Here is an 8,692-nt window from a genome sequence, read left to right as displayed (position 1 = left end):
GTTCTAGTCTCATTTCCAAACACTTGGCTCATATCCTCAAAAGCAGCTCTGGGGATATCTGCTTGTTCCACCCTGACAGGCAGTGGGTTGCAGATTCCCGATCAGTCCCAATGTGATTGAAATATTTAAACCCCTCCACTGATTTGCATCTTTAAAAATCCGTGAAACAATCTCCCTTTCTTTCTGACGACAGTTCTCAACTGTAGTCGGCAGGGTTCACACCTGCGTGGGGAACCCGCAATGGATTTCATGTCCATCGCATTCACCACTCTGCCCACCAATACAGAACCACACTGACAGCTTCATTTCGCAGGTCTCTCTGCCCGTGGAGCTGAGAAAGAGTAAATCATTGCAGAGTTTGTTTGAGTCCAATCACTTCACAGTTTTCGAAAGGGTTAAATATCTGCAAATGGCGATTCTGGGTGCTTCATCCCGAAAGATGAAATGGACGTTCAGTTAAAAGCAAAACCAGAAATTGCAGGAGCAACTCAGCAGGTCAGGCAGCATCTGTAGAAAGAGAATCAGAGACATTTCAGAACTTTTTTTACCTCATCCAGGAACATCCAAAACTGCTGAGTTGCTCCAGCAGTTTCGCTTTCTGTCTCGGACTGTCAGCATCCGCATTCCTTTACGTTAGAAATTCAATCAATTCAGAAACCCCTTTGTGCTTCCTCAGTGGAAAAGATTTCCGTTTGGGAAACATTTTCCTGACACCATTCAAAACGCGCATCTTTGCAGCCAAGAAAGCAGTAGGAGCATGAACAGCAAACGCCCCGTCTCCGGGTGGTCTCGAACCACCAACCTTCCGGTTAACAGCCGAACGCGCTGACCAATTGCGCCACAGAGACAGGTCCGCCCGGCGCACGCACAGTCTCGTTGAGGAAGCTACTATTCAATTAACAATTTAACCTTCCCGCCCAGAATTACCATTGTCTTCTATCAGTTCAAACACGGCGAATACTGCAGAAAGCCAACGGGTCGAGCTGCATCCGTGGAAAGGTAAACAGAGCCGACGTTTTGAGTGTGCTACCGTTTTTGTTCAGAACTCAGTGTTTTGCCTCTTCCCGAAGTTGGTCCAGGTCTGTATCTCAATTGGCAAACACATGGCAAGTGCAGTGCCGCAATGTGTTGTTATAGCCTTGGCTGTTTAAAAAAAAGCAGTGCATTGTTTAAATGGTGATATATTGGAATGTGGAGAAAGTGAGGACTAGAGGTGAAAGTCGAAAAATGTGGCACTGGAAAAGCAGAACAGGTCAGGCAGCATCTGAGGAGCAGGACAGTGAACGTTTCGGGCACAAGCCCTTCATCAGGAATGATGTGTGGATGTGTAAAGGGGTGTCAGAGTCCCTCCATTCCAGTCAATGCCAGTTGTCGGGCAGATGCAGCAGGCAATGAGCGAGGCAAGTGGTATATTACGAAGAGGAATTCAGTTCAGAAGTGGGGTCATTGAACATATTCAAGGGTAAATTCATCTGAGTTTTGAACAACAAAGAAGTGGATTGTTATGGGGGGAGGTAAGAAAATGGTTTTAAGACCAGTACAGGTCAGTCACAGAGTATGACAGCACTGAACAGACCCTTCATCCAACTCGTCCATGCTGAGTATGTTCTCAAACTAAACTCGTCCCACCTCCCAGTGTTTGCCCATAAACCTTCGAACCTTTCATATTCATGTACTTATCCAAACGTTGTAACTCTGCGTGTATAAAATCATGAGGGGTATGGATAGGATAAATAGACAAAGTCTTTTTCCCTGGGGTGGGGGAGTCCAGTACGAGAGGGCATGGGTTTAGCATTAGAGGGGAAAGATACAAAAGAGATCTAAGGGGCAACGTTTTCACGCAGAGGATTGTACGTTTATTGAATGAACTGCCAGAGGAAGTGGTGAAGTCTAGTACGATTGCAACATTTAAAAGGCATTTGGTTAGGTGTATGAATAGGAAGGGTTTGGAGGGATATGGGGTCGTGCGCTGTCAGGTGGGACTAGATTGTTTTGGGATAGTTGGTCGGCATGGACAAGTTGGACCAAACAGTCTGTTTCTGTGCTGTACATCTCTATGACTCTATGACTTCTTCTGGACATTCATTCTGCACTCAGGCCACTCTCTTAAAAAACGATCCTTGTCCTGTCTTTATAAAATCTTTCTCTACTCACCTCAAAATATTTGCTCCCTGATCCTGAAAACCCCAGCTGAGGGAAAGGACACCTGCTGTTCACCTCATCCGTATCCCTCATGATTTTATAATCCTCTATATGCAGTGTGTAGTGGCTCATTGAAATAATGTCCTGATGCAGCTTCGTTTGTGGGTGTTGGGATGATTGCTTCTGTGGTTAAGCACTTGGTTTGCGTGTGTTGTTTTTCTGTAGACGCTAGTTTGAAGTTCACTGTTGAGTGTTCGCTCTACTGTGACATCTAAGAATGGCACTTTGTTGTTGTTCTCCTCCTCTTCAAACCAGGAGCCCCCCTCAGGCCATAGTCTCACTACTTGGAACACCAATATACAGACTAGTCAAAGGCCTCCACTGAAGACTAGAACACCAAGTCGAAGATTCACGCCACTCCATTTATTCCATCCAAGAATTCCTGAACACCAAAGACACTAAGTTAGAAGAGGATGGAATAATGATGTCCTTTGACATAACAGCCCTGTTCACATCCATTAACATCAACGTGGCCAAAGAAAACTGGAGACACTACTCGAAGAACCAAAGACACAAATACAGCACCAACTTCATCAGCAAAGATAGCACTATCCAGCTCGTGGAACTGTGCCTTAACCACCCACTTCATATTCAGTAACAAGCCTCAAACAAATCAACGAAACACCCATGAAACCACAAGTATCAGGATTCCTAGCAGAAGCAATAATGCAGTCTCAAACCAACAGCCCTTCCAACGATCCAAACCAAACTTTGTGTCCGCCACAGTGATGACACTTTTGTCATCAAAAAATGAAGTAAATTAGAGGAAACCTACAACACCATCAACAATATCCTTACTGGCATAAAATTCACAAAAGAGGAGAACAACAACAAAGTGCCATTCCTAGATGTCACAGTAGAGCGAGCAGTCAATGGGAAATTCAAAACAGCGTCGACAGGAAAACAACACACACGAATCAAGTACTTAGCTACAGAAGCAATGATCCCTACACATAAAAACAAGCTGAATCAGGACACTATTTCAACGAGGCACGACACACTGCAGTAGCCAGTAACGACGAAGGCCAACAAGGAACTGTACAGCGCATTTAAGGAGAATGTGTAGGCAAACGATTCACAGAGAAACACTTCCCTGACCGGGAATCGAACCCGGGCCGCAGCGGTGAAAGCGCCGAATCCTAACCACTAGACCACCAGGGAGACAGCAGTGCCACCTCACAGCTCTAATGTAAATTGCTTCCCTGCCCGGAAATCGAACCTGGGCCACGATCGTGAGAAGGCTTCCACCAATGTCATTGCTTGTATCCATTGCTCCCGATGCGGTCTCCTCTACATTGGGGAGACTGGAGACTCCTCGCAGTGTCAAGTCACAGCGCTTGAGGGAACATCTCCACGACACCCGCAGCAATCAACCCCATCACCCTCTGGCCCAACATTTCAACCCCCCTCCCACTCTGCCGAGAACATGCAGGTCCTGGGCCTCCTCCATCGCCGCTCACTCCCCACCCGATGCCTGAAGGAAGCACGCCCACCTTTCGCCTCGGATAAATTCAACCCCAGGACATCAATGTGGACTTCACCAGTTTCCTCATTTCCCCTCCCCCCACCTTACCTCAGTTCCAATCTTCCAGCTCAGCGCTGTCCTCATGACCTGTCCTACCTGCCAATCTCCCTTCTCAACTGTTCGCTCCACCCTCCTCTCTGACCTGTCACCTCCATCCCCACCCCCATTCACCTATTGTACTCTTTGCTACCTTCGGCCCAGCACCCCCCAATTTATCTCGCCATCCCTGGAAGCGTCCTGCCTCTATTCCTGATGAAGGGCTTAAGCCCGAAATGTCGATTTTCCTGCTCCTCGGAAGCTGTCTGACCTGCTGTGCCTTTCCAGTACCACTCTGATCTAAACTCTGGTTTCCAGCATCTGCAGTCCCCACTTTTGCCTACCCAATAAACCCAGTGTGACGATTTCACATCAACAAACTGACACTAGCAGACACAACGTCTGCAGAAACCCTAGCCACATTACTTTACATTAAAGACATCTGTGAAATGATTTCCAGATAACTCAACCCTCTCAGCATTAAACAACGGCTAGTGAACCTTAAATACCCTATACAAACAACCCGCAAACGAATGTTATTTACAAAATACCATACAAGGAAATACATGAACTCTGCCGCACAGTTCTCTGTGGCAAGAAATGCTGGGATGAGATAAGGAAGATTTTTTCAGCCAAAACGAATCGGCACTAACTGGACAGCCATTTAAAATCAACGCTGTCAGGCCAGGATGGAAGACCGGAAGGGATAAGCAGTGTTCTTATTTCCTGAAGATTTACAAAGCTGAGACTGGGTTTTGGCGTTTCTTCCCTTTCCACTCCCAGGAGCCGCAGTGGTTGGGGCGGTGAGTTGGGGAAAGTGAAATGTGCCCGTGAGCAGCGTGTGGGGCTCTTTCAGCTTCCCCTCCTCTGACAGCGCTGTGACGTGACTCTGATGTTCTCAGTGACACTTACTGACGCGAGACAGTGAAAAGAGTCTCGTTCCTGCAGATCAGGAATTCAAACCGTATGCCGGCTTCAGGACAATGAGAAAGATTAATTGGGGTGTGTGAAGAAGCTGTGAGCTGCATTTCAAACATGTAGGTGGAGTCACATGCGTCATCCATTGCGCCCCTGGCACTGTGCGGACCTGACGCCGCCATGCTGCAGAGTTCTGACGTTATACGGACATGCACAGCAATGGGAACATTCACAAGGTGAACAGCCAAAGATAATCACCATCACTGCTTCCCTTCCATCGACCCAACTTTGTGAAGCAGTATCTTTCACTGGCAAATAAAACACCTTTGTCCTCAGGTGCCTGCCTCATTTCGACCACGACTTCACGCCCCTCACTGTTCTAGTCTCATTTCCAAACACTTGGCTCATATCCTCAAAAGCAGCTCTGGGGATATCTGCTTGTTCCACCCTGACAGGCAGTGGGTTGCAGATTCCCGATCAGTCCCAATGTGATTGAAATATTTAAACCCCTCCACTGATTTGCATCTTTAAAAATCCGTGAAACAATCTCCCTTTCTTTCTGACGACAGTTCTCAACTGTAGTCGGCAGGGTTCACACCTGCGTGGGGAACCCGCAATGGATTTCATGTCCATCGCATTCACCACTCTGCCCACCAATACAGAACCACACTGACAGCTTCATTTCGCAGGTCTCTCTGCCCGTGGAGCTGAGAAAGAGTAAATCATTGCAGAGTTTGTTTGAGTCCAATCACTTCACAGTTTTCGAAAGGGTTAAATATCTGCAAATGGCGATTCTGGGTGCTTCATCCCGAAAGATGAAATGGACGTTCAGTTAAAAGCAAAACCAGAAATTGCAGGAGCAACTCAGCAGGTCAGGCAGCATCTGTAGAAAGAGAATCAGAGACATTTCAGAACTTTTTTTACCTCATCCAGGAACATCCAAAACTACTGAGTTGCTCCAGCAGTTTCGCTTTCTGTCTCGGACTGTCAGCATCCGCATTCCTTTACGTTAGAAATTCAATCAATTCAGAAACCCCTTTGTGCTTCCTCAGTGGAAAAGATTTCCGTTTGGGAAACATTTTCCTGACACCATTCAAAACGCGCATCTTTGCAGCCAAGAAAGCAGTAGGAGCGTGAACAGCAAACGCCCCGTCTCCGGGTGGTCTCGAACCACCAACCTTCCGGTTAACAGCCGAACGCGCTGACCAATTGCGCCACAGAGACAGGTCCGCCCAGCGCCCGCACAGTCTCGTTGAGGAAGCTACTATTCAATTAACAATTTAACCTTCCCGCCCAGAATTACCATTGTCTTCTATCAGTTCAAACACGGCGAATACTGCAGAAAGCCAACGGGTCGAGCTGCATCCGTGGAAAGGTAAACAGAGCCGACGTTTTGAGTGTGCTACCGTTTTTGTTCAGAACTCAGTGTTTTGCCTCTTCCCGAAGTTGGTCCAGGTCTGTATCTCAATTGGCAAACACATGGCAAGTGCAGTGCCACAATGTGTTGTTATAGCCTTGGCTGTTTAAAAAAAAGCAGTGCATTGTTTAAATGGTGATATATTGGAATGTGGAGAAAGTGAGGACTAGAGGTGAAAGTCGAAAAATGTGGCACTGGAAAAGCAGAACAGGTCAGGCAGCATCTGAGGAGCAGGACAGTGAACGTTTCGGGCACAAGCCCTTCATCAGGAATGATGTGTGGATGTGTAAAGGGGTGTCAGAGTCCCTCCATTCCAGTCAATGCCAGTTGTCGGGCAGATGCAGCAGGCAATGAGCGAGGCAAGTGGTATATTACGAAGAGGAATTCAGTTCAGAAGTGGGGTCATTGAACATATTCAAGGCTAAATTCATCTGAGTTTTGAACAACAAAGAAGTGGATTGTTATGGGGGGAGGTAAGAAAATGGTTTTAAGACCAGTACAGGTCAGTCACAGAGTATGACAGCACTGAACAGACCCTTCATCCAACTCGTCCATGCTGAGTATGTTCTCAAACTAAACTCGTCCCACCTACCAGTGTTTGCCCATAAACCTTCGAACCTTTCATATTCATGTACTTATCCAAACGTTGTAACTCTGCGTGTATAAAATCATGAGGGGTATGGATAGGATAAATAGACAAAGTCTTTTTCCCTGGGGTGGGGGAGTCCAGTACGAGAGGGCATGGGTTTAGCATTAGAGGGGAAAGATACAAAAGAGATCTAAGGGGCAACGTTTTCACGCAGAGGATTGTACGTTTATTGAATGAACTGCCAGAGGAAGTGGTGAAGTCTAGTACGATTGCAACATTTAAAAGGCATTTGGTTAGGTGTATGAATAGGAAGGGTTTGGAGGGATATGGGGCCGTGCGCTGTCAGGTGGGACTAGATTGTTTTGGGATAGTTGGTCGGCATGGACAAGTTGGACCAAACAGTCTGTTTCTGTGCTGTACATCTCTATGACTCTATGACTTCTTCTGGACATTCATTCTGCACTCAGGCCACTCTCTTAAAAAACGATCCTTGTCCTGTCTTTATAAAATCTTTCTCTACTCACCTCAAAATATTTGCTCCCTGATCCTGAAAACCCCAGCTGAGGGAAAGGACACCTGCTGTTCACCTCATCCGTATCCCTCATGATTTTATAATCCTCTATATGCAGTGTGTAGTGGCTCATTGAAATAATGTCCTGATGCAGCTTCGTTTGTGGGTGTTGGGATGATTGCTTCTGTGGTTAAGCACTTGGTTTGCGTGTGTTGTTTTTCTGTAGACGCTAGTTTGAAGTTCACTGTTGAGTGTTCGCTCTACTGTGACATCTAAGAATGGCACTTTGTTGTTGTTCTCCTCCTCTTCAAACCAGGAGCCCCCCTCAGGCCATAGTCTCACTACTTGGAACACCAATATACAGACTAGTCAAAGGCCTCCACTGAAGACTAGAACACCAAGTCGAAGATTCACGCCACTCCATTTATTCCATCCAAGAATTCCTGAACACCAAAGACACTAAGTTAGAAGAGGATGGAATAATGATGTCCTTTGACATAACAGCCCTGTTCACATCCATTAACATCAACGTGGCCAAAGAAAACTGGAGACACTACTCGAAGAACCAAAGACACAAATACAGCACCAACTTCATCAGCAAAGATAGCACTATCCAGCTCGTGGAACTGTGCCTTAACCACCCACTTCATATTCAGTAACAAGCCTCAAACAAATCAACGAAACACCCATGAAACCACAAGTATCAGGATTCCTAGCAGAAGCAATAATGCAGTCTCAAACCAACAGCCCTTCCAACGATCCAAACCAAACTTTGTGTCCGCCACAGTGATGACACTTTTGTCATCAAAAAATGAAGTAAATTAGAGGAAACCTACAACACCATCAACAATATCCTTACTGGCATAAAATTCACAAAAGAGGAGAACAACAACAAAGTGCCATTCCTAGATGTCACAGTAGAGCGAGCAGTCAATGGTAAATTCAAAACAGCGTCGACAGGAAAACAACACACACGAATCAAGTACTTAGCTACAGAAGCAATGATCCCTACACATAAAAACAAGCTGAATCAGGACACTATTTCAACGAGGCACGACACACTGCAGTAGCCAGTAACGACGAAGGCCAATAAGGAACTGTACAGCGCATTTAAGGAGAATGGGTAGGCAAACGATTCACAGAGAAACACTTCCCTGACCGGGAATCGAACCCGGGCCGCAGCGGTGAAAGCGCCGAATCCTAACCACTAGACCACCAGGGAGACAGCAGTGCCACCTCACAGCTCTAATGTAAATTGCTTCCCTGCCCGGAAATCGAACCTGGGCCACGATCGTGAGAAGGCTTCCACCAATGTCATTGCTTGTATCCATTGCTCCCGATGCGGTCTCCTCTACATTGGGGAGACTGGAGACTCCTCGCAGTGTCAAGTCACAGCGCTTGAGGGAACATCTCCACGACACCCGCAGCAATCAACCCCATCACCCTCCGGCCCAACATTTCAACCCCCCTCCCACTCTGCCGAGAACATGCAGG

The 8,692-nt window shown here is 46.7% G+C and overlaps 4 non-coding genes across 4 annotated transcripts; all 4 read right to left on the bottom strand.

The window, feature by feature from the left end:
• Positions 1-774: 774 nt before the first annotated feature.
• Positions 775-848, bottom strand: trnan-guu (transfer RNA asparagine (anticodon GUU)). The gene has a single exon. It is a non-coding gene; the product is annotated as a tRNA-Asn (tRNA).
• A 2,443-nt stretch (positions 849-3,291) lies between these two features.
• trnae-uuc (transfer RNA glutamic acid (anticodon UUC)) lies at positions 3,292-3,363 on the bottom strand. Its single transcript has one exon. It is a non-coding gene; the product is annotated as a tRNA-Glu (tRNA).
• Positions 3,364-5,831: 2,468 nt separating this feature from the next.
• On the bottom strand, positions 5,832-5,905 carry trnan-guu (transfer RNA asparagine (anticodon GUU)). Its single transcript has one exon. It is a non-coding gene; the product is annotated as a tRNA-Asn (tRNA).
• Positions 5,906-8,348: 2,443 nt separating this feature from the next.
• Positions 8,349-8,420, bottom strand: trnae-uuc (transfer RNA glutamic acid (anticodon UUC)). Its single transcript has one exon. It is a non-coding gene; the product is annotated as a tRNA-Glu (tRNA).
• Between the last annotated feature and the right edge of the window lie 272 nt (positions 8,421-8,692).

The sequence above is a fragment of the Chiloscyllium plagiosum genome, unplaced genomic scaffold (genome assembly GCF_037043375.1).
Source record: "Chiloscyllium plagiosum isolate Xiang-an unplaced genomic scaffold, Cpla_swu_hap1 HiC_scaffold_27, whole genome shotgun sequence".
NCBI lineage: Eukaryota > Metazoa > Chordata > Chondrichthyes > Orectolobiformes > Hemiscylliidae > Chiloscyllium > Chiloscyllium plagiosum.
This window is presented reverse-complemented; position numbering and strand designations above follow the sequence as displayed.